Source organism: Taeniopygia guttata, chromosome 2, assembly GCF_048771995.1.
Source record: "Taeniopygia guttata chromosome 2, bTaeGut7.mat, whole genome shotgun sequence".
Taxonomy (NCBI): Eukaryota; Metazoa; Chordata; class Aves; order Passeriformes; family Estrildidae; genus Taeniopygia; species Taeniopygia guttata.
In genome coordinates this window covers 991,708-1,015,219 of record NC_133026.1, presented here as the reverse complement: position 1 = coordinate 1,015,219, position 23,512 = coordinate 991,708, and the positions used below count along the sequence as shown (strand labels likewise).

Sequence of the window (23,512 nt, the reverse complement as noted above, 5' to 3'; positions counted from 1 at the left end):
CTGCCAGGGTCCCAGGGCAGCCAGAGGGAAGCCCTGGATTCCCACAGGGCTCGGGTGCTTTTTCTTCCTCCTGGAAGTGATGAGGAGATCCCTGCCAGGCTCTTTCTCCTCAGGACAGCTAGAAGAGTCTTTTCTTCCTGTGGGATGATGTTGCTATTGACAGAAGTATGTAGACACCCACCCCTCATAAATAACTGGGTTATTGCCAAACAGAGGCACACACACCCTGACATCCTCTCTGTCTGCTGTCTTCTTCTCTCCCCCTGCCCAGGGCTGCTGCTGTCTTTTATATGATATATTACGTGTTATATGTTTACAGTTTTTCCCCAATACCTACTACCTATGTTACAAGGTGCTCTTCTACTCTAAACCAATCTGTGAGTGCCAACATCACCAAGAACATGGAGATAAGGAAGAAGAAGGAGAAAGAACAGGATCAGGCCCACTTTCCTCCATCTTAGAACTTCTGACCCCCATGTACAGGTGTTCAAACCCCCCTGTACAGGTGCTAACACCCCCCTGTACAATACTAAAAAATTTTCCCCTCTACTTTGTGACTACTTCTACTATACCATCAAACCTTTTGTGACTGCTTGTTCCACCTTCAAAGTTGGTAACTCATTCCATGGCTCAAACCCAAAATCACAGCTGTTTCCAGCTGCCTGCCAGGGTCTCAAATGCTTCTGACCAAGGCATGGAACCTCCAAAAATGTCTGAGGGCCATTTTGAGTTCCAACACCTTGCAGTGGAGTCACGGGCTCAGGATCTGGGAGCAGCCAAGACATTTTAATCAGGCCAGGAGGAGAAGCTGTTCCAGCAGAAAAGATCAGAACAGTTCAGGGAGGTTCAGTCTGTAACTCTTCAAGGAGCACAGGAGATGTGAGGGTTTTCCACCTTCTCCCCCCAGCACAATCATCGCCCTGAGGCACTTCCATGTTTCATCAGACTTCCTGTGAGCAGAAATTCAATATTCAAATCACAGCAGCCAAGATTCGTACCAGTGGGATTATTTCAGCACTGGGACGTGATCCTTTGTGGGGTTTGTATGCCAACAGGGACAGACTGAGCAGAAGGTGCTTTTTGGCAACCCCTGAGCCTTTCTCCCACGAGTAAATAATGGAATGTCCTGAGCTGGAAGGGCCCACAAGGACCATCGAGTGCAGCTCCTGAATGAAGGATGCTCAAGGTGGGGTCAGAGGGATGAAAGGCCCAGTCTTTTTAGAAATGTGGGGTTTGGCAGCATCCTGAATCCCTTCCCTGCACCCCTGGTGTTCCTCCAGCCCCACACCTCCCATGGCACAGAGCCAGGAGCTGAACCTGCCACAGCCACCCACAGGTGACAGAGAGCCACATCACCCACTCATTTCCACACCCATGGTGGGGCTGGCAGGAGATGAGTTTTGAGATCCCTTCCAACCCAATTCCATCCTGGGATTCTGTGGTTCCAGGACTCCCTGAAGGAACAATAGCAGCAATCCCTCCTGCACGTGGTTATGGAGATGTATATGCACAATATGCTGATTTTACTCTGTCTCTTTGTTTAGCAGCTTTAACTGCTGCAGGATTAATGGCCTGGAAAGATTAGAACCAGACAGAACCGCTGTGGGGCTCAGCTGAAGCTGCTCTCCCCCCCTGGGGCTGTGGTGAGGCTCTGCACAACATCACGGTGCCATCTCAGGGGTTTGGTTCCATTTCCTCTGCTGGCCTGGCAGAAAAGGAAATATTTTATTCTAATGAACAGCAGGGTTTGAAAATCTGCTGATTGTTTTCAGCTCGGTGCATTTGCAGCGATAAATGAATAGCAGCAAACAGCCAAGCCCCCCACCCCGTGCCTTTTTTGGGGTTGAGCAGTGGGCTGTGGGTGCTCCAACCCTCCCTATGAGCAGCTTTGCATTTCCTGAGCTGTTCTTGCAGTTTGGGCCTGGTTTTCTCTCTGAACAGAGCCTGTCTGCTGCCAGCTGCCAGAGGACAGATGATCTCCTCTGTGCTGAGTGTCCTGGCTGGGAAGCTCTGAGGGATTACCACGGGATAATTTGGTAATAAATGGCCATATTTGTGATATTTGGTTACAAATCACATCCTAATGCGCTTTAATAAGGGGGCGTGTTTACCATGCAGCCAAAAACTTTCTATTTCATCACAAACCCTCCAGGATTTCTTCTCTTTTAATGTAATCCTAGAGAAACCTTGGACACAATCCTTACCCCAATGCTCTTTCAGCACACCACCAAATTCTGTTCTTGGTTGTCTTCTCCCAGACCAAAGCCTGACTTGGCAGCAGCTCACGGAGAGTTTGGTGCAGGACTTTGTCAGCAGAACCATCAGCAAAGGAGAAAAAGGTTTCTTTTCCCACCAAGGCACCATCCCTGCAGAGAAAGGAGAGGATTAGGAAGCTGCAGAGGCTCCTGTGCTCCCAATTCCTGGGATCTCCCCAGCTCCAGCCCTTCCTGTCAGCTCCAATGCTCCATGGAGGACCTGGGGGTGTTTTGCTGGAATTTCAGTTTCTGAACAAGTAAGGAAAGTTTCTTTCAGTGTGTTTTTTTTGGGGTTTTTTTGGGGTTTTTTTTTGTTTTATCAGTCTCCCATTTCATGGTGAAGGTTTAAAGCTGGTGAGGAAGAGCAAGGCCTTGCTCCTCTGGCCCAGCCAGAAGATAAAAAACGAGTCACCTCTGCTAAAGTGCATTTGTGGAGGCAGCGAGTCTGGGCTGTAATTAGCACAGGGCATAATTACACTCATGGCTTTTTGTAGTGAAGAGGGAAATCAGGGGCACTGCTGCCCTTCTGTCACCTTTCCCTTGAGCCTTTCCCTTTCCCTGGGATGGCCTTGGTCACATCCCAGAGCTCCTGGAAGAGCCTGGCCAGCAGTTCTGCAGACAAACCCCTTGGGTGATCCTGAGGGAGGGGATTGTGCCCCTCTGCCCCTCAGGTGAGACCCCACCTGCAGAGCTGCCCCAGATCCAGCAGCACAAGGGCCTGGAGCTGCTGAGAGATCCAGAGGAGCCCCCAGGGCTGGGAGAGCTGGGAATGTTCACCTGGAGAGGAGAAGCTCCAGGGAGAGCTCAGAGCCCCTGCCAGGGCCTGAAGAAATGGAAAGGGACAAGGGATGGAGGGACAGGACACAGGGAATGGCTCCCACTGCCAGAGGGCAGGGATGGATGGGAGATTGGGAATTAGGAATTCCTGGCTGGGATGGAATTCCCAGAGCAGCTGTGGCTGCCCCTGGATCCCTGGCAGTGCCCAAGGCCAGGTTGGACATTGGGGTTGGAGCAGCCTGGGACAGTGGGAGGTGTCCCTGCCATGGCAGGGGTGGCACTGGATGATCCTTAAGGTCCCTTCCAGCCCAACCACTGTGGGGAGGAGAGGCTGGGAGCAGCAGTGCTGTGAGGGCTCAGCTTCTGGAGCCCTAGTGGGACACACCAAGCACAGGCTCATTCCAGCTCCTTTCCCATCCCATTTTGCAAGGGCCCTGTCCCCATGTGAGGACCTTGAGCAGTTCCCCTGATGTGACAAACTGCACTCATTCATTAATGCTCAGGCTGCTCTTAGTCCATCCCCCCTTTAATAACTCTCTCTCACCAGTGCTTATTTGGGATGACTGTGGGAAGGTTTCGGAACTAGATACAGGCTTGGCAAAACACTCATTATGGCTGTGGCTCATCTTCTCAACCCAGAAATTGCATCTTCCCCCAGTGCCCCAAATCTGCTTCCATTTGCTGAAGCAGCAGTTTGACATTGAAGTAATTTGGTTCTTTTCAGTGGTTTCGTATTTGACTTCTCAGGTTTCCTGAGGAATTTGTTGCAGACTTAATGTTTAATTGTGCTCTGGTAGGGTGACAGCTCCAGTTTAGCAAAAATCCTGCTAATGTTCAGATCTGGAATAATTTAATTCCAGAGCAGATGCTTTCCCAAAGGAATGGATTTAGTTAGATACTAATTTTAGGGAAATGCTTGGGCTGGTTACAACCAGCACTACTCTGTCAGCATGTAAAGCTCTGTGCAGCACGTTCCTGACACTTGTGACAAACTGATTATCCCTAATTCTCCCTTCCAAAGACTCCACGGCCAAGGAGAGGAGACAACAGCCATGGGAGGCTGTTCTCAGAGGGAGGAGAATTAATTCACTGACTTTGAAAACTGCTCTGAGGCCAACTCTGACAGAAGTCATCCATTAAGGAGAAAAGGGAGCGATGTCCACATGGGACACGACTTCAAGCAGATTCCCTTTCCAAAACTGCCTCTGCACTGAGAGATGAAAAGGTTCTCTGCTCCAGAAAACCAAGCACTATGAAGGTCTCCAAGTGCTCTCCTGGCAGGATCTGGATGCTGTCCTGGCCTTGTCTGGGTTCAGATGGGGTTTATGGAAACCACAAGCACAGCCTGCAGGGTTTTCAGTTAAAACCCTGTTTTCTGCAGGATTTGAGCTAAAATCTTTTATCAGTGATTTAGTAACAATCAGGCCTGGAAAGAACTGCACACAGCAGCAGCTCTTCCATGGATTGTGGGTGCTCCTCTTGGAAGGAATGGCCTGAAGGTCACCCTTGGGGACGTGCTGAGACACCTTAAATGCCTTGTCCCATCTGTCTGGGCACTAAATGACCCCACAGCTTCCCAAACTCCCTGTTGCCTCTACAGTTTCTCCTGTTACCTCAATTCAGGTTCAATCTACCCCATGTGAGAGTGCTCACCTGGAGAAGCTCCAGGGAGAGCTCAGAGCCCCTTCCAGGGCCTGAAGGGGCTCCAGGAGAGCTGGAGAGGGACTGGGGACAAGGGATGGAGGGACAGGAGCCAGGGAATGGCTTTAGCTGAAGGAGGGCACATTTAGATTGTTTATGAAGAGGAAATTCTTGCAGGGCTGGAGCCAGCCCCAAACCTGGGCCAGCGGAGGAGCAGAGGATTTGCTCCTGAGCAGAGACTGCACCAGGTGCCTCATGATGATGTGGCTTTAATTTGGGAAAGGATCCTTGAGTCATTCAGGCTCCCCAGCCACCATTCACATCCTGATGTCCTGAGGGTTTGCTTGTCTGTCCCGACGCCTTCATCTCTCCCTGACACCAGTTAATTGCCACGGAGCTCTCTGATCTTCACGACTCTCCTGTCATCTTCCCCTCTCCTTCTCCAGGAGCCTTTTCCCAAGCTTGTTCTGCCTGTGCCATTCCCTGTTCGGTGCCTGATGCTGACACTGAACACCTCTATTTATAGATGTCTTCAGCACTTATTTCTTTATCACCTACTTCGGGTGGCATTTCATGCCCTTCACTTTCCCAGCTGGCACAGACCTTCTTCACATTGGATAATTTGGGAGTAGTTTGGACAAGGGGGGGCTTTGATTCCTTTGGAGTTTGTTTTCTTCCCCTTAAAAGCAGTTTTTAATACAGACACCACTCCACAGCTGAGTGCTGCTATTAGGGATTCATTCAGTTTACCAAAAACTTGAAAATAGCTGAATTGGGCTGTTTGGTTGCCTGGATCCTTGGCTGGTGGATGCTTCCAATTATAATCAATTCACAGAGGTGGGGGCCTAAATTTTCCTTAATTCCTGCCTGTCTGCTGCCCTGCTGTTTTCTGTGATAAATCCTCTAGGCTGCAAAAATTAAAGTGCCAAGATAATACTTAAGATCAGTTGCCAACAGCCTCCTTTGCTGGGCCTTCAGACCTGCCTGCTCTCCCCAAAGGCTGTTTTATCTCTCAAAAGGCTGGAAAGGGGCTGTTTCTCAGTCTTTTTGCTTCTGCCATCGCTCAGACTTTCTAGCTTTCTGCCTTTTTTGAATTTCATAGCATGCCAAGATTTTTTCCCCCTTGGATTATCTTTATTTTCCATGCTTTGTATAACAAGTTGTATTCCTATTCCAAGCAACTGCAGCACATTCACCCCCCCACTCCCTTCCTTAAAGTTGCTCATTTTTGGGAGATGAATAAGAATATAAATGGGAATTCTCCCCCAAAGTACTGAGAGCTGCTGTCATCTCCCCCAGCCCTCGTGTCTTTTAAAAGCAAGAGCAGAAAGAGATGTAGAGAAATCGTGGCAGTTTGTGGCCTTTCAGAACAAGCTTTGGGTATTATTGGCATTTTTTTTCCTCCCTGCAATGATGGAATTTCACAATCAGGTCTTCAGGTCTGCTGTGGAGTCCCAAGGGAAGAAATCTCCTTCTAGAGCCTGTGTTTAGGTCATGTCTTCCAGAAAGCTGGGCTTTACCAACATGGTGATTAAATTAGATGACAGATTGAGTTCCATCCTTCGGCATTTCCAGGCAACTCTTAATTCCGCCGTCAGCCGCCCTCTGGTTCAGCTGTAACTGGAGCAGCTCTGCTGCAGCCTGTGCTGCACTTTCACTGTGCTCCTTGGGACCTTTAATCCACACAGAGAGCTTGCTTCCAGCCTGCAAAGGTGTTTTTCATGCAATTTTCCTGTGCAGCTCATACTTAAAGCTGCAGCATCTGCATGAAAGCCACACACCCTTTATTTGCATGCCTGAAGTGCTGAGTGTGCAGGACAGGGACACTTGTGGAAGAGAAGAGAGCACGAGGTGAGACACTGAGAGATCACCTACCTCAGGAGAGGTGAGAAATGATGTGGTGGAACCAGAGCAAATTCTGAATGGCCAAGGGAGGATGCAGCAGAGAGCTTCCATTCTTTTTTCTGTTGTAACATGAAAACACAGGAATTAGAAGGCAGGACCACCACCCTCTGTAAGTTATAGCCACGGGGATTGCTGTCCCTGGGTTAGGAGGACTCAGAAAGAAGCGGATTGCTGGGTCCCAGGATTGCCCAGAGTAGTCCTAAGGAGTGGTGTGAAAAGTCTGTGCTCTGAAAAGTCCTGTCCCAGAGCTCCAAGCAGCCCAGGAGACCCTGCAAAAGGAGATCATCCCTGCTTGGCCTGGCCTTGCCTGTGCCTGGCACAGCACACCTGGCACAGCACATCTGGCACAGCTGTCCCCACACACGACCCCACACCAGATGTTGCCGTTGGTTGCCCTTCACAATTCCCTGTTTTTGTCCCAGCAGTGACAGCAGGGCTCACAGCAGAGGCCTGGAAATCTTCTGGACACCGTGTCCTCCATGTCAGCACCCTCAGACCTCTCCTCCCAGCCTGCAGGTGAGTGATCAGAACTTTCCCCTCTGCTGCTCTCTGCACCTGATCTTGTACCTGCTCACCTGGGGAAGGAACAGTAAATAAAACCCGCCCAGGCCCTGGTCCCTGGCACACTGTCCTTGTCAGCGGAGGGAATGACTTGCACAAAACTTCTTGCAGACCCTCAGGCTTGATGGAGAGGGCTCTTTGCAGATGGCTTTTCCCCAGATCAGTCATCTTCTGTCTCATCAGGCAGTTTTTGTCAGTGCTGGTTACATGCTCTGTCTACTTCAGGCTGGGAGCTCCTCAGGGCCCAAAGACCTCTCACCCTCTTCTGTCCCCCAAGTTTTCTGTGCTCCAGAAGGACAGAAAGAACAAATCACCATCGAAGTGATCAGGAGTAATTTGGAGCTGCGTGTTTCACACAGCAAGGAAGAAAACCTCCATGGCTGCACCAGGGAGAGCAGCACTGAGCGGGAAATGTCACAATCCCCTCTGCCCCCCACTTGGGAGCTTGAGGAGAATAATTTGATTGAAAGGCAAATCCTTTAATCTGCAGATATAAATCAGCAGAGTGGCAGAATTGCTTAGAATGGAACATATCATATAGGGCATGTCCTGTATGTCTTTTCCCTTTAAACAACCACGGGCCCTCCAGCTGTTAACCTATTTATAAAAGGTAACTTAAGGCTACGCGCAAACTCCTGGGGACATTTCCTTCTGTCATTACAGCACAGATTTTTCTGCCTCAGAATAATTTGGCTCAGTTTATGAAGGCCCAGGCTAGAGAAGAGATACTAACAGAGGAGCAGGATGAAGCCCTCCAGAAGGCTGGGCTGCCCCGTGCTTCCCAGGACAAGGATGCAAATATCAGCTACTGCATCCTGACAAGGCCCTGCAGGTTCTCCTCTTCCCACATGCGAAATCCTAAACTCCTGCTCCCGAGCTGTGTGTGGGAAGTGTCCCAGGTCACCCACAGCAGGACCTGTGGTGCTGGACAGCAGCAGGAGCTGTGTTTTCTGGCACCACAGAGCTCTTGGCAATAGAATTGACTGCCCCAGCCTCAGTGCAGCCCCCAGCCACCTTCCTCCTCCTCCTCCTCCTCCTCTGTAGCCCCACACCAGGTTATAGCTGACAGAGATCCCAGATCAGGAGATCACGGGGTGTGCCACCTGCAAGGCAAATCCCATGACCAGTCAGAGAGCCTTGACAGGTCTCTGGGATGGCTGGGATCCCTGGCCAAAATTCCATGCCTTCCATTGTGCTGGAGTCAGCTTTGATGAGCAGAACAGCCCTGTCTGGCTGGCAAATGTCTGCCAGGGACCCACAACGCTTCTGTTGTCTCCAGAGCAGCGTCCTGCCTCCTTGAGTAGTTACCTTCTCCTTGCATCCCTGATCCGTGATAGGGGACTGATGAGGCATCTGTTTTGTAAGAGTATTCAAATTCTCCAAGCTGCATACAGACATTCAAAAGTGAATGAGCAGAAATTTCCTGACCATGAGAGTCTGTGGGTGCTGCTCCAAGTGTAGAGGCAATTCCACTCAAACCCTTTCCAGATCTGCTTCATGAGTTTTTCTCCTCGATACAGTTCGGGTTCATTACTTACTGACTGCACTGCTGCCCACTCCTTTTTGGATGTGACCCCTGCATGGGCTCTGTCTGGGATGAGTGAGGGATGCGAGGAGTGACAGCTCAGCCCTGGCAGCACTGCTTCCCTGGAGCCTCAACAGACCCCAGAGCTCAGACAGACCCCAGAACCAGGACAGACCCTGGAGCCCAGGACAGACCCCAGAGCTCAGACAGACCCTGGAGCCCAGGACAGACCCCAGAGCCAGGACAGACCCTGGATCTCAGACAGACCCCAGAGCTCAGACAGACCCCAGAACCAGGACAGACCCCAGAGCTCAGACAGACCCCGGAGCTCAGACAGACCCAGAGCCCAGGACAGACCCCAGAGCTCAGACAGACCCCAGAACCTGGACAGACCCTGGATCTCAGCAGACCCCAGAGCCCAGGACAGACCCCAGAACCAGGACAGACCCCAGGGCCCAGGACAGACCCCAGAGCCCCGGCAGACCGCCAGTGCTGCCCCTTTGGGCACCCACATCCCTGCTTTGAGCAGGGAATGAGGAGCTCTTGCCAAAGGGCAGGAAAGCTGCCCAGTTCATTACTGCTTATCTCCAACACTTGTGCTGTCAGTGCCCTGGGATGGGCTGTGTCACCCAGCGTCCTTCATTTGCACCGGCTCCCATCAAAGCAGTGACAAACGAGCGTTCCCCAGACCGAGCTTTCCCTTTCCAGCTCTCCCAGTGCCCAGAGGGGACTCACCCAGCATGGGTCAGGCTCACCTGAGAGCAGCCCCGGTGCTGGCTGCCCTACCTGCCCTGCTGGCCTAATGGGGCTGGCCAGGAGTGACTCCTTAGGGAGATGAGCTGGGCCCTTTCCCTTTTGCACAGCCACCTTCCCTGTCTGACCTGATGAAAGGGCAGAGCCATTGCCTAAGCACCTTCTCTCCTGCCATCAACCTCACCAGACAAAATCCCCCCCTCTGCTGGGACAAGGACAGACACACCTGCAGTGTCTCACAGATCTTGTCTTACACCGAGGACATTGGTTCCTGCTGCCCTCCCTTCCAGGCCACATGGAGATGGAGGGGACTCGGAGTCTGGAAAAGCAAGTGGAAAGAAAATAGGTTACTTTCTTTAGTGGCACAAAGAAAGATAAAGGAGATGCTTTGGATTTTTGCACAGGTGAAGTATGTGGGGAGGCAACAAATGGAGTGTGGCCTGAGGTTGCTCCCAAGAAGCAAAGAATAGATGTCAGATTTTAAACTAAACCAAGGAAGTTTCATATTAAACAGTGCCCTGAGAAGCTGTACTAAGCTTGGATTCCTTCCTTCCTTCCTTCCTTCCTTCCTTCCTTCCTTCCTTCCTTCCTTCCTTCCTTCCTTCCTTCCTTCCTTCCTTCCTTCCTTCCTTCCTTCCTTCCTTCCTTCCTTCCTTCCTTCCTTCCTTCCTTCCTTCCTTCCTTCCTTCCTTCCTTCCTTCCTTCCTTCCTTCCTTCCTTCCTTCCTTCCTTCCCTCCTTCCTTCCCTCCTTCCTTCTCTCCATCCATCCCTGTTATTCTGTGATTTCCCTGGAAGGAAATCCCAAAGTCTGGGCACACCATGTCCTTAATCCACCAAAGGTTTGCTCCTGTGTGATCACTGTGCAGTGAAGGCCTGGCTTTGGGCTCTCAGGTTGTTCTTTTGGGGAATAAATTCTAGGCTCAGAATTTAGAAGGAACAACCCAGAATCTCTTTTTGAAGCCAAAAGCAGTCAGCCCAGTGGTTAGACACACACTGATGTGTACTTTTTGTTGTATTATTGTGTTGTAACCCCTGGTTTTTGTTGAGTTACTGAGTCTGTTCCACAGACACAGGAGGCACTGTCCTGCTCTAGGAGACAGGCAGCAGAAAGGCTCCAGAGGGGAAGAGAGGTGGATTTCCTAAGGAGAGAGAGGGAGGGATCTTTAAGGGTCTGATGATCAGGGTAGGCTGGGACAGCCCTGAAATTCAAACCTCTGCCCAGCCCTCCTAAAGAGAGCCATCAGGATGCTATTTTACTTGGAGCTTAAAAATAGCACACGGTACAAGCAGTTGTTATGGATCTGCCTTTCATCAGGACATGGGATTTCCCCTTACCGGCTCCAGCCCTGGAAAGGTACCCAGGATTGGGAGGCTGGGAGAGGGGCGGGCAGAGGGTGCAGCTTAACCCTGCCTGGATGGGGTGTGCCCCCTCCCACACCTCATGCCAAGGGTGTTTCCTCCCTCCAGTGACCAGACATGAGACACACCTATTTTAGTTTTAGTCACCATGCTTTGATTTGCTTATCTGGCAGGCCAGCGTATCTGTATTTTCATGTTTTAGTAGCTCTGCAGCTTGCTCTGAGCAGATGGGTGACACAGAGCCCTCGGGGACATGCAGGAGCTTGGATGTCAACAGACAGGGGCCGGTGTCCCTCCCTGCCTGCTGCCCGGGCTAACTCAAAAACACGCTGGAATGGTTTATCCCTGAAGAACGAGGCTGGATGTTCTTCGCATGGAACATCAACCCTCCGTGGCTGCTGTCACTGCATCAACCCAATGTCACCTCGTGCTCGTCCCAGGGAGTTTCAGCCACGGGAAATGGCTGAAATGAGGGAACAGTGACCCGTGTCACCCACCTGGACTCGTGTAAAGTGTTTGACACAGTCCCACACTCCATCCTTGTCCCCAGACTGGAGAGACAGGGATTTCCTGGGAGGATGAGGAAGGGGCTGGTGGTCACACTCAGTTGTGGTCGCTGGCTCGGTGTCCGAGTGCAGAGCAGTGACAAGAGGGACACTCAGCATCGGGAGTTCCAGGGCCTGAAGGAGCTCCAGGAGAGCTGGAGAGGGACAGGACACAGGGAATGCCTTTAGCTGAAGAAAGGTACATTTAGATTTTTATTAAGATGAAACTCCTCCCTGGGAGGGTGGGCAGGGCCTGGCACAGGGTGCCCAGAGCAGCTGTGGCTGCCCTTGGATCCCAGGCCAGGCTGGATGGGGCTTGGAGCACCTGGGACAGTGGAAGTGTCCCTATCCAGCGGGTGCCACTGGATGATCCTTAAGGTCGGTTCCAACCCAAGCCAGTTTGTGATTCTGTGACTGTAAAATCACATCCCTTCACCCCTCACCGTCCTGCTAGCTACACGTCATCCCTTTGTCCTCCTGCATGCACAGAGGGTTGCCTTTCTGGGCCAGAAGGGCCGCGGAGGATTATAAGCAGCAGCACGAGTGGTCCCTGCTGTTCGGCCACCTGGAGGGGCGGCTGGGCCCTGCTTTGTCACCAGGCTCCTTCAGCTCCTTCACAGCCACGAGTGCTGTGCCACACGCTCCCAGGGCTTCCTCTCCCGCTTTAAATATCGCCCTTTCCTGCCCCACAGCACGGCTCCCATGGGATCTCCTTCAAACCCTCAGCCTCGTCCCTCCAGCCCGCGCCCCTCAGCTCCTCTCTCCCCTCAGCGCCTCTCTCCCCTCAGCCCCTCTCTCCCCTCAGCTCCTCTCTCCCCTCAGCCCCTCTCCCCTCAGCCCCTCTCTCCCCTCAGCCCCTCTCTCCCCTCAGCCCCTCTCTCCCCTCAGCTCCTCTCTCCTCAGCCCCTCTCTCCCCTCAGCTCCTCTCCCCTCAGCTCCTCTCTCCCCTCAGCTCCTCTCTCCCCTCAGCCTCTCTCTCCCCTCAGCTCCTCTTCCCTCAGCTCCTCTCTCCCCTCAGCTCCTCTCCCCTCAGCTCCTCTCTCCCCTCAGCTCCTCTCCCCTCAGCTCCACTCTCCCCTCAGCTCCACTCTCCCCTCAGCTCCTCTCTCCCCTCAGCCCCTCTCTCCCCTCAGCTCCTGTCTCCCCTCAGCCCCTCTCTCCCCTCAGCTCCTCTCTCCCCTCAGCTTCTCTCCCCTCAGCTCCTCTCTCCCCTCAGCCCCTCTCTCCCCTCAGCTCCTGTCGCCCCTCAGCCCCTCTCTCCCCTCAGCCCCTCTCTCCCCTCAGCCCCTCTCTCCCCTCAGCTCCTCTCTCCCCTCAGCTTCTCTCCCCTCAGCTCCTCTCTCCCCTCAGCCCCTCTCTCCCCTCAGCTCCTGTCGCCCCTCAGCCCCTCTCTCCCCTCAGCCCCTCTCTCCCCTCAGCGCCTCTCTCCCCTCAGCTTCTCTCTCCCCTCAGCCCCTCTCTCCCCTCAGCTTCTCTCTCCCCTCAGCTCCTCTCTCCCCTCAGCGCCTCTCTCCCCTCAGCCCCTCTCTCCCCTCAGCCCCTCTCTCCCCTCAGCCCCTCTCTCCCCTCAGCCCCTCTCTCCCCTCAGCCCCTCTCTCCCCTCAGCCCCTCTCCCCTCAGCGCCCCTCTCCCCTCAGCTCCCCTCTCCCCTCAGCTCCTCTCTCCCCTCAGCCCCTCTCTCCCCTCAGCTCCTCTCTCCCCTCAGCTTCTCTCCCCTCAGCTCCTCTCTCCCCTCAGCCCCTCTCTCCCCTCAGCCCCTCTCTCCCCTCAGCCGCGTCCCCGCCCTCCACCACCGCCCATTGGCCCCGCCCCGCCCCACCCTGGCCCCGCCCCTTCCCCGCCCCGCGCCGCACCCAACCGCTCTGCCCGTTCACCGCAGCGCCGCCTCCGCCCCGCGCCGCCGCGCGCCGCCCGCGCTCGCGCTCGCGCTGATTGGCCGCTGCCGGGCGCGGCGCGGCGCTGATTGGCCGGGCGGCGCTGGGCCCCGCCCCCCGCAGCCAGCAGGGTAGTGCGCTCGGCGCGCGGCCAGCGCGGCTCCGCTCCCCGCTCCTCCTCCCGCCGGGCCCGCAGGGGACAGCGACACTCGCCAGGCGCCTCCGTCCCGGCGCTGCCCCGCGCCCCCGCCGCTCGGTAAGGCCGCGGGGAGGGGGCTGCTGCCGGGCACGGGGCGCGGGGACGGCGCGCTGCGGGTGCGCCGATCCCCGACGCGGGCCGAGCCGGGTGGGGGCTCCGGCCTCGCCGGGGCCGGGCCGGGTTGGGCGGCGGCAGCGGCTGAGGGGCGCGGGGAGCGCCCGCAGCATCCCCGAGCATCTCCCGGGAGAGCCGGCGGAGGCAGCGGGCGCTGCCGGGGGGCGGCTTTGTTGCTCGGAAGCAGCGGCCGGGCCAGCCCGGGGGTCGCGGCGGTGTCCCGGGCGTTCCCCGGCCTTGCTCCCGCGGGGTCCCTTCGGCTCCGCCGGGCGCGCGGGCCCGGGGGTTCCGCTCAACGGCGGCGCAGCGGTTCCGCAGTTCTCCCCGGGACGGTGGGAACTTTCCGTGCCCCGTCCTTCCCCGCCGCTGCCGGCTTTATAAGGAGGGCGGCGGGCTGAGGATGAGCATGGGCAGAGCGCGGCTCGCAGCGCTGGGTGTGGCGGCCGGGGATGCGCCAGGCTCCGGCCAGGCCTGTGCTCAGTCATCGCGGCCGAGCGGGCCCCGCTTTCGGGATGAGCAAACTTCTCTGCGGAGCACGGCCGGGCTGGCAGCTACAGCAGTGAAACCAGTGCTTGCCGCGGTGCGGGGCTGCTGTTAATAAGTGTAAGCTCGAGGCGGTGAAGTTTTGGGTTCTGCAGATGCTGTTCTGCTGCCAAAAGCTGCTTCTAAGCGTATCCTGGTAGTATGAGTGTTGTACGCTCTCCTTCTGTGTGTTAAAAGCTAAGTTTGGATGTTCAGTTCTCTTTTCTTTAGGTGGTTCTTGATCTCTCCTACTTGGTCGTTCCCTCGCTTATTTCCTTCCCCTGATTCCTGTATGGATTTAGCAGATTAGCCCATTGATTTTAGAGTTCTTAAAAAAGTTTTTATTTGTTTTTCAAGCTGGACTCATCCATTCAGTGAACCATGTTCTTCCCAGTTTACAATTCAAGCTGGAAGGCTTCTTGAATAATACAATAGGCGTCCAAGCCCTGCTCAGTGTTTCAGTGTGCAGTAACAAGCCTTGCTCGGGGCCTCCTCCTGCTCAGCGTGTGATGCTGCTGCAGCTTCATTTTGTAAACTCAAGGGACAGGACTGCACTGGAGTTTTACAACTCTAAAGCTTCTTTTCTCCTTGCCAGGGCCTGATGTCCCATCTGGTATGTTTTGCTGGTATTGTATCTATAAGGTGCTATTGCAGCTTAACTCCTTTATTTGAGAAAGAGAAATTGTAACTCAGAATTATTCTGGTTGACAATACAATTATGACAAAGGTGACATTGGCTGGACAGACCTGTCTGTCAAATTGACTTTATGGGTTTTTGTTTGTTTTTCTTTGTGAGAAGCAAGGAAATTTCTGAGTATCCTTCCAGATGCATTTTGCAGGATTCATGGGCTCTTTAAATTTTAAACTTTTTTATGCTTTTGTGCCTTCTTGCATCAGAAGAGATGGGCTTTTTCAGTTTGAAAAAGAGCTTAACTTACTTGCTGTTGCAACAACAGCAATATCCTGTGTCTTTTGTTTGGTAATAATTACATGTTAGTGACAAATAATAAGCTTGAAGGCAGAATAGCTGATCTGTTTGTGACTGTGATTGTTGACTCTGAAGCTGAAGGCCGTGGATATTATTAAATCTGTTTTTGTGTGTCTCTGCAGAAATGACATCAGGGAAAGATCAGATAATACAAAGAAGTGTCAGTGGTTTGGAGATGCCAGCCCAGGGAGTTCAGCTAGAGCCCAGTGTTGCCATGGGTACAGTTTGTGGGTCACCCTGGTTCCCCCTGAGCCCTCAGCTGATATTAGGAGAGGATTATGTCACTCCTGTCCTTAAGGAGCAAACGGGGAGGCTGCTGGAGGACTCTTATGGCAGCAGATCCTGACTTTATCAGCTTGTTCCTCCAAAGGCAGGGCTGTGCCAGGCACTGTCCTGTGCTGCCCACTGATGCCAGGCAGGCTCCCAGGAGTGGGGACACCGTGGGACACCAGGGCTCCTCTGTGCCAGCTGCAGCACCTCACCCTGGCAGCAGACCTGGAGATCTGCTTTAGCAAGCTGCCTGATTTGTCTGTGGGGAGCTTTGAAGGTTGTAGTGCTGTGGTAAGTGATGAGTGCAGCCCTGTTTGGGTGAGCACAGGAGGTGAATAATCACACCAGAGGCTCACAGACACTGCTGGAGCCAACCTGGCCTTACTCTGGTAAGTGTCATTTACAGGTGGCAGTATTAATTCTGAACTATTTGTGTTCAGTTCAGTGTCTGTTCCCTCCCAGAGACACCAGGCAGTTTAAGTCAAGGTTTTAAATAGCAGAGATTTCCCAGACTGTTCTGTGATGTTATCAAACACCCCCACGCCTCCAGCAGCCCGAGCAGCAGTGAGAACAGAAGCAAATTGGGGTTTTGGAGGGGCAGAAGGTGAGGCTGAGTGGAGGCTGGGGCAGGACTGGATTTCCAGCTTTAAGCTCGTTATGTGCAGTCTGAGGAGTGCTCAGTTGAAGCAGATGAATTACGTATTCCTGCTGGTAAAAGGGCTGACACAGCTGTAATTTCAGCCAATGGAGCTGTAATTATATTTGAGGTCCCAACTCCTGTAGTATTTTAGTGGTTGCATGTCTTCCCTAGAAATAAATTAATCTGAGCCATTCAGTCATCTCTGAGTCCTTACAGGGTTCAGATCTGGTTTGCACCCATTGCATGTTCTTGCTCTTGTGTACCTCAGGCTTAAACTCACCTGTTTGCTGAGCCAGTGATGTCTCCTCCACTCAGTTCCTGGACTGCATTTGTCTCTCTGCACTGTGTCTTGATGTGCAAGCTTCCAAATCCTGACCTACACCAAACTTATGACTCAGGGAAACCACTGGTCAGACAGGGTTTAAGTCTGTCAGGATGAATTCAAGCTACTTGCAATTCAAATGAAAGTGGTGGTTACTTGAAAGTGAAATAATGTGTGACTATACCTTGGTTTGGTCCAGAAAAACCCCAAATAATTAATTTTGCTAGGCCAGACACAGATTGGAAGATAAAATTCCAGCCTCCTCCGCTGAGAATGAAGAGTTCAAGGTGTGTTACTCATCGTGTTGTTGCGAGTCAGATTGCAGACAACAAAATTATAATTTGTGTAGGTACCTGTGGAGTTTCAAAGGCAAATTGAAGAAGCTGATAGTGCTCTGAAAGGCAGAGTTATTTCCTGGAACTCTGTGTTAGTGCTTCCTGTATCAAATGAAACAGAAGAAACTCCTGCTTAGTCAAATGTCTGTGTCTACAGCTTCCTCGTGCTTTAACAGCAATTGAACTGATTATTTCTGTGCTTTCTTTTTTTCCTCCTTGAAGGCAAATGAAATTATAGTCAGCTGTAGATCAGAGAAGCCAGGGGTCTGTCATTACAGCACGTGGGAGGGGGCAGAGAGCTGGAGCCTTGAGCCGGAGCCACCAGCGCTGCATCATCTCCACAGAGTTCATCTCCAGAAGAAAGGGTGGATGTCCTCTGGAGCAGGTTCTTGGGAGGTGGTGGAGAAGCTGGGCTGAGCAGAGCAGGTAGGACCCCTGCATCCTGTGGGGGGGTTTCTCCTCCTACAGCTCAGAAAGCAATTCCATGGCTTAGTGTTGCACACATGGGAAGGAATTTCTCGTGGGAAGAAAAGGTCAGTGAAATCAGTTGCTGTAGATGTTATGCAGATTTTAACTTGGTAATGAGGAGAATGAAATACTTGTGGCTCACACTGGTGCCCTGTGTTGCTCTGGTTTCTTGATATTGCCTTAGAAATTATTAAATACTAAATTTATTTAAAATTATTGGGTAATGTGACTTTGAAGGATTGTGAGCAGACATTGGTGTCACACTCTAGCACTCTTAAAAATTATGTCGGGATCGTGCTGAGGATTTGCCCCAAACAAGATCAGTCTTAGACTCCTCTGAGTAAATTATTCATTTTTGTGTGTTGCCACGAGAGCCCATAGTTTGGCATGCTGGAGAGCAAAACTTTTTGCAATTGCTGCTGTAGAAAACATGGAAGACACCAAGTTTATATGTAGGATAAAAATGGCTGTGCATGTAAATGATGGTGTATTCCATCTCCATAATGCACATTGTTCCCTGGAAATGTCTGCTGGGTGCTGGGTTATTTATTCTGTGCTCCCCTGGAGACAGGGAGGGAAGGGGCTGATTTCTTCCCTCGCTCTTAGAAAAAGCTTCTCCTTGCTGCTCTTTTAATCCTTGCCTTGCTTTATTTTATTCCCTGCCTCTTAGAACTTTTCTCAGATGGGGTGGCAACTGCTGAATTGGTGGCTCCTCCGGGGAGTAGCAAGATAGCAGCACTGAGATAAAGCTCACAGTGTCCCTGTGATTTGAACAAAAGTGGCAAACACAAACAGGAGTTGTAGTTGCATTATCGAGGGAGGTTTGTGTAATGCAATAGGCCCTGCATTAGCTTTCCTTTGCCAAGGTTGGATTTCCAGCCTCCTGGAGCTGGAACTGCACTTGTAAAGAGAGTTTAACACAAACAAGCAGCGTGCTGGGGTCTGTCCCCTGCCCAAAAGGAGCGTGTTGGCAGGGTGGAAGAGTGGCTGTGTGGGTGGGAGGAGGGTTGGGTCCCAGCTGTACCCCGGGCAGGTGACGTGCCACGCGTGGTGTGGCTGCGGATTAAGGTGGGATGAGCAGTGCCCCGGCTGCGTGCTGGCCATCAGGCTGCTCCCAGGAGCTTCTGGGACAAGTATGCAGTTAATCACATCCATTAGCATGATTAAAATCCTGATTAGCCTGTGTCACTCACTCCCAGTTTCTTCCTACACTTTGCCCCTTTTTATCCGGGGTGTTTGGAACTGTCAGCAGCAGCGAGGCTGGGAATTGTAAATGGATCCCAGGATTCTGGGCTTTGTGTTGGAACAGAGTTCCTCAGAAAGCTGCCCAGCTGCTGGCTGAAGAGAACATCTGAAAAATCAGCCCTTCACAGCTGGGGGAGCCTCAGCAGGACTGTGGGGAATCTGACTGAGCATGGAGTAGGCTTGTCTTGCTCACGTTCCATGTCTGGTGTGTCCTGACACTTGGATTTTGACATCTCCATCCCCGTGTGCTGAGGAACTCCTCGTGCTGGCTGGCACCTTGGGGCAGGGCTCCTTTGGCCTCCAACAGCCAGGGCTGAACAGGCTGGAGAACAAGTCCAGGATGGGATGATAGGGAAAGACAAGGCTGAAGTTGAGGGTAGGGAAACTGCACATCAGCTGGTTGGATTTTGACTAGAATTGGAAAAAAGGACAAAAAAATGAGGTAACTCTGTAAATTCCTGTGTGCAAAAACTTTCTTTTTTAAAGACTTCACTGGTTGGGAACCAACTGGACGTTTTTGGAAAAGCAAAAGTCTCTGAGCATTAGGTCATACACTTCCAACACACTCCCGCCTGGGAGTGAGTCATTGTCTTTTGTAAAATTGTATTAGGGCTACATCATCCCCAAAAGCTGTTTTTCAGCTGAATTTAGGATGTTGACACTTGCTCTAAACAAAGTAAAGCTATGGGAGCATTTATCAGAGCAATTTCAAAGTGTGTTTACATACTCTGGATTTGTGACTCCCGAAGTGCCGGGGCTCTGCTCGTTCCTGGGAGTGGAAACCCTCAGCTCTCACACTGAGGACTGGGACAAATATCTCCATGTAACTTAAATGATGTTTGTGAAGTGCTTAAAATCCTCTGGAGGGTAGAGAAACATCCAGGTACTTTTACCTGCTCTTATTTCTGCCTCCTCCCACGTGTTTCTTGCAGGGGCTGTGGTGTGTTGGCTCTTGGCTGGAGATACTCTGGCAGTTTGACCTTCCAGGAGTTGATACTGAGGGTTTGTTTCCATATTATGACTTGATTTTTTCTAACAAAACTGGTTTGAGGTTCCAGCCCTCCTCCACTTCAGGTTTTCTATCAGGTTGTTGTGCCAGAAGTCGAGTGCAGTGAAATGGGGCAGTGAGAAATGGGTTGGCGCTCAGGTGGGATTTCTACAACTCATTTTAGAAGCTGCATCAATTCTGTTAAAGGGGAAGTAGAAACAACTGCTTGGAGAAGGGGATGCCAAGCACTCATCACTGGCTTTGCTGGGGAAAATGTGGTGGGGAAATGCTGTCAGTGGGATGAGTAAGAGCTTGGGGTGAAAAATCCCTGACCAAGTTTCACTGGAAAAGCTGAGGCTGCCAGGCACACGTGGATCCCAGAATGATTGGAGCTGGAAGGAGACCACCCAGGCCAAGCCCCTGCCAGGGCAGGGTCACTGGGGTGTCTCCAGGTGGGTTTGGGGTGTCTCCAGGTGGGTTTGGGGTGTGTCCAGGTGGGTTTGGGGTGTCTCCAGCCCCCCTGGGCAGCTGTCCCAGGGCTCTGCCCCACCATGGAGAGAGGCTCTTCCTCCTGCTGAGCTGGAGCTGCTGTGGTTTGCTCTGTGGCCACTGCTCCTTGTCCTGTCACTGGGCAGAGCCTGGCACCATCCTCAGCCTCACAGAGTTCACCAGGAGAAAGGGTGGCTGTCCTGTGGGGCAGGTTTGTGGGAGATGCTGGGAAAGCTGGGCTGGGCAGGGCAGGTAGGACCCTGCATCCCAGGGGAATTTCTGCTGCAGCCTCTCCTCATCTGGGAAAGGCTGCAGACCCCTCATCAAAGCCAGACCCCAAATCCAAATTCAGTGTTGCTGTGTTTGCTGTTAACTCCATTTCAGCTCATCAGACAGGGACCCTGAGGGCAGGCAGCAGTGAGGACAGGGCAGAGTGAAGCACTGGGAACTGCTCTGAGCAGGATGCAAACAGGAATGTGGAAGTTGTGCTTCGCTGACACTCTCCCTGTAATCCCCTCTGGAAAGCACTGGGCATTTTTAAGCACCTGACTCTCAGTAGTTCAGCTCTGCATGGGTTTCAGGCACACTGAGAGGAGGAGGAGGGCTGTGGTGAAAGGTGTTCCTGCGTTAGGAGGTCCCTGGGAGGTGCTCCTGGCAGGGCCATCTGCTGATGAAGTGACATCTGCTGGGGGAGTTCACTTGTTCCCTCCCCCTTGGGTCAGTGCAGCTTGATGCACACTTGGGGAGAAAACCAGCAATGATGTGAAACCAGCAATGATGCTGGATGTGAAATGCTGTTGGAAATACTGAGGAAAACCCAACTGCAAACAGCAGCTTAAAGAAAGTTTTTTTAAATGTCATAAATGGTGTCTTTTATAGCAGTTCCAAGTGCTTAATTCCTGCCTGTACCCTCATTGCTCTCTGCACCCAGGTTCCCTTTCTGGTGCACTGAAATACTGTTCACACCAAAGGCAGCACAGAATTTGGAATGTTAATTTTCCCTAGAATCCCAGAGTGGTGTGGGTTGGAAGATCATCTCATTGTACCCCTGCCATGGCAAGGACACCTTCACTGTCCCAGGCTGCTCCAAGCCCTGTCCAGCCTGGCCTTGGGCACTGCCAGGGATGGGGGATTTTGGTGTTGTTGATGAGGTATATTCCTCTTCGTGGGTTTTTTTGTGTTTAACCTCTCAATTTCAGCCATTTCTCTGCTGCAGCATTATTAAGTGCAGTGCCCTGTTAAAAATGCTCCTTTGCTTATCAGCACTGGTTTTAAGGAATCTCAGAAGCTTTTCTGCTGTCCATGGATACTTTCAATGCTGTCAATTAGATAATGGGAAACTTCCAAACTGGGAAAGCAAAGACCAAAATGGCCAAGCAGCTCCAGCAGAGGCTCTGAATGAGGCTCTGCAGACGGGGGAGGTAGAGAATGAGACAAAGAACTGAGTCACCCTCTCTTCCTTCCTTTGCACTCTTGTGGTGGGAGTGAATAATTTCTGCTTTAAGTCATAAATCAGAGCAATTAGCAAAAGGGTTCTGGATGTTAATGGGTGGATCCACCGGGATGTTGTGGATGCAGAGGCTCAGGACTGTTGATTTCATAGCTCTGAGTGCACACAATATCCACAATATCCATGTCAGGTGGTCCTGTGACACCACCCCAGTGGGGACTGCAGGATGCTGTGCATGGCTGGAGCTGTATTTGATATCACAAATTTGCATTTATATATGAAACTGCAGTGTATGTAGCCTGCAGGGTTAATTTTTCCAGGATATCTTCATGCTTAAAGCGCACATATTAATTTTCCTTGGGCTGTATTTTAACCTATTTAAGCATTAATGACATGAGAATTAAAGGATATTTCCATCTTCTGTTCTGAGGGCTGGATTTTCTTTAACTGGGTATTTTTTTTTTTTTTAGATAAAATGTACTTTTTTTGCATTGGGATTTGGGCAGAGCATGTAGGGCAATAGGATCAAGTGTCACATTGGGATTACATATTTGTCCTGAAGTGACCCTCTTAGGAGCTTGCAGGGGTGTAATTGGTGAATGACTGGATTTATGGGGATGTATATCTGCATTAGCACCGGTTTGATGTGACTCGAGCTGATTTGCTTTTGGTCCAAACTATTTTCAGCTTGGGGAATTCACTTTTAAGGAGAGATGCTATTATTTGCCTGTATTTTCCCTTAAAAGCAGTGGTGGTTTTACCAGGATTTAACAGCTCTAAATATGAATGTAGAGCGGTGTTGCACGGCTGAACCCCAAATTTATCCCAAGAGCTGCACATTTGAGACCTCTGGGTGTCAATGGTGTGAAAAAAACCTTTGTCATTATCAGCTTCCCAAGATTTTTTCGTTGCATCAATCACTGTCTTGTCCTTACAGCTGTAACAACTCTTTCACTCTGCTGTTCTGCATTATTTTGGTGTGTTGTGTCCCTTGGCTGGTAGCTTCAGTGGGATTTCCCTCTCCTGGAAGGAACTGAGGTGAATTTGAAGGCGTTGGGGAGCTCCTTGCACCTCTGAGCTGAGCTTTGTGCAGGGAGCTTTTGGCAGGAGCAGCAATTGCTGCTTCACAGGATTTTTCTGAGCCCCTCTGAGCTCTGGGGCTCCTTCAGGTGCTGCCTTCAGCTCCCAAGCATGGTTTGCATTTCCCTTTCCTTCCCCTGAGCTGTGTTTGTGGCACAGGATTCCCTCTGCTCCCCCTTTCCTGCTGCTCTGCTCTCTCTCCAAAGCTCCCAGCTGCTTTTTCCTCCCATATTTGTTTACTCAGATCCTGTTTTAGGCCTTCTGAATGTATGCAGTGTAGGGTGGGTTTCATTTTTGCTACAAGGACCTTTTAAAAAGGCTGTTGGAGCAAAGTTGAACACCCTGCTCCCAGAAATCCTGACTCTGCCTGGCATCAGCTGATGGTGTCTTGTTTAAACATACCACAGACTTGATGTTTTTTCCCCTTGGGGTTTGACTTCCTGTGATAAAAGGAGATTCCCTTTTAAAGCAGAGCTCTGTGGTTATATAATGAGAGAAGGAAATACTCCAAAAGTGACACTGGGAGAATAGCAAAGTTATTTTGGTGGCTGACTGTTAGACAGGAGAGTAGAAAATCTGCTCAGGAGGGCACGGGTAACTCCAGTGCTCTTGGGAAAGTGAGAGGAACACATTTAAGGAATTAAGTGAGGCAGTGAGCAGAGCAGAGCAGGGGAAGGAAGGTTGTGGTGAGGACATCTAGGATTCCTCTTGGAGGATTTAACCCTTTCCAAACTGCTTTTCCTCCCCTCCATGAGCTGCTGCCAAGCACCAGAAGTTTCCAAGTCTGACCCTCCAGGAGCTGTGCTGCCTTTGGCTGATGGATTTGTAGCCATGAGTGGAAGTTATTTTTGAATTTGTGCATGTGGCTTTGTCTCCGAGGAGCTCACTACCTTCCCCTTCCCTCCCAGGACTGCCAGGCACTGTGCAAGAGTGAAAACTGCCTTTTTCTGCTGCTGCTGGGGTAAAAATGGAAGTTCCCAGGGCAGTTTGCTGTCCCTCAGCACGGGTTTTTGGGAGCTGGGGGAGCCAGCTGCATTCTGGCAGGGAATCACTGAACTGGCTGAGCTTTCCCAGCTCCTGCCCTTGGAGTTGAGGCTCAGCACTGCACACACCCCACACTCCCTGCACACTCTGCCCCTGCAACTCTGAGCTCCCTGTGGACTTAAAGTGGAATATTGATTTCCCTGGGCTGGGATATGCCTGCAG

At 51.8% G+C, this 23,512-nt stretch overlaps 1 protein-coding gene and 1 long non-coding RNA gene across 12 annotated transcripts in view; one reads left to right on the top strand and one right to left on the bottom strand.

Annotated features, from left to right (window-relative positions):
* Nucleotides 1-9,147: 9,147 nt before the first annotated feature.
* On the bottom strand, nucleotides 9,148-12,124 carry LOC121469343 (uncharacterized). Its single transcript, XR_012054394.1, has 3 exons — nucleotides 11,888-12,124; nucleotides 11,275-11,477; nucleotides 9,148-9,736 (listed from the first exon to the last, which is right to left on the bottom strand). It is a non-coding gene; the product is annotated as an uncharacterized lncRNA (long non-coding RNA).
* A 1,170-nt stretch (nucleotides 12,125-13,294) lies between these two features.
* Nucleotides 13,295-23,512, top strand: part of MAP4 (microtubule associated protein 4) — a 143,575-nt gene continuing 133,357 nt past the window's right edge. For 6 of the 11 annotated variants that reach the window (XM_030266886.4, XM_030266883.4, XM_030266887.4 and 3 more), the window contains exon 1: nucleotides 13,295-13,452. The gene's annotated coding sequence lies outside the window, so the exon portion shown is untranslated. Of the gene's footprint in view, nucleotides 13,453-16,773; nucleotides 17,013-23,512 lie in introns of those variants that run through there. The other 5 variants (XM_072925210.1, XM_030266889.4, XM_030266888.4 and 2 more) reach the window with 3 other exon arrangements.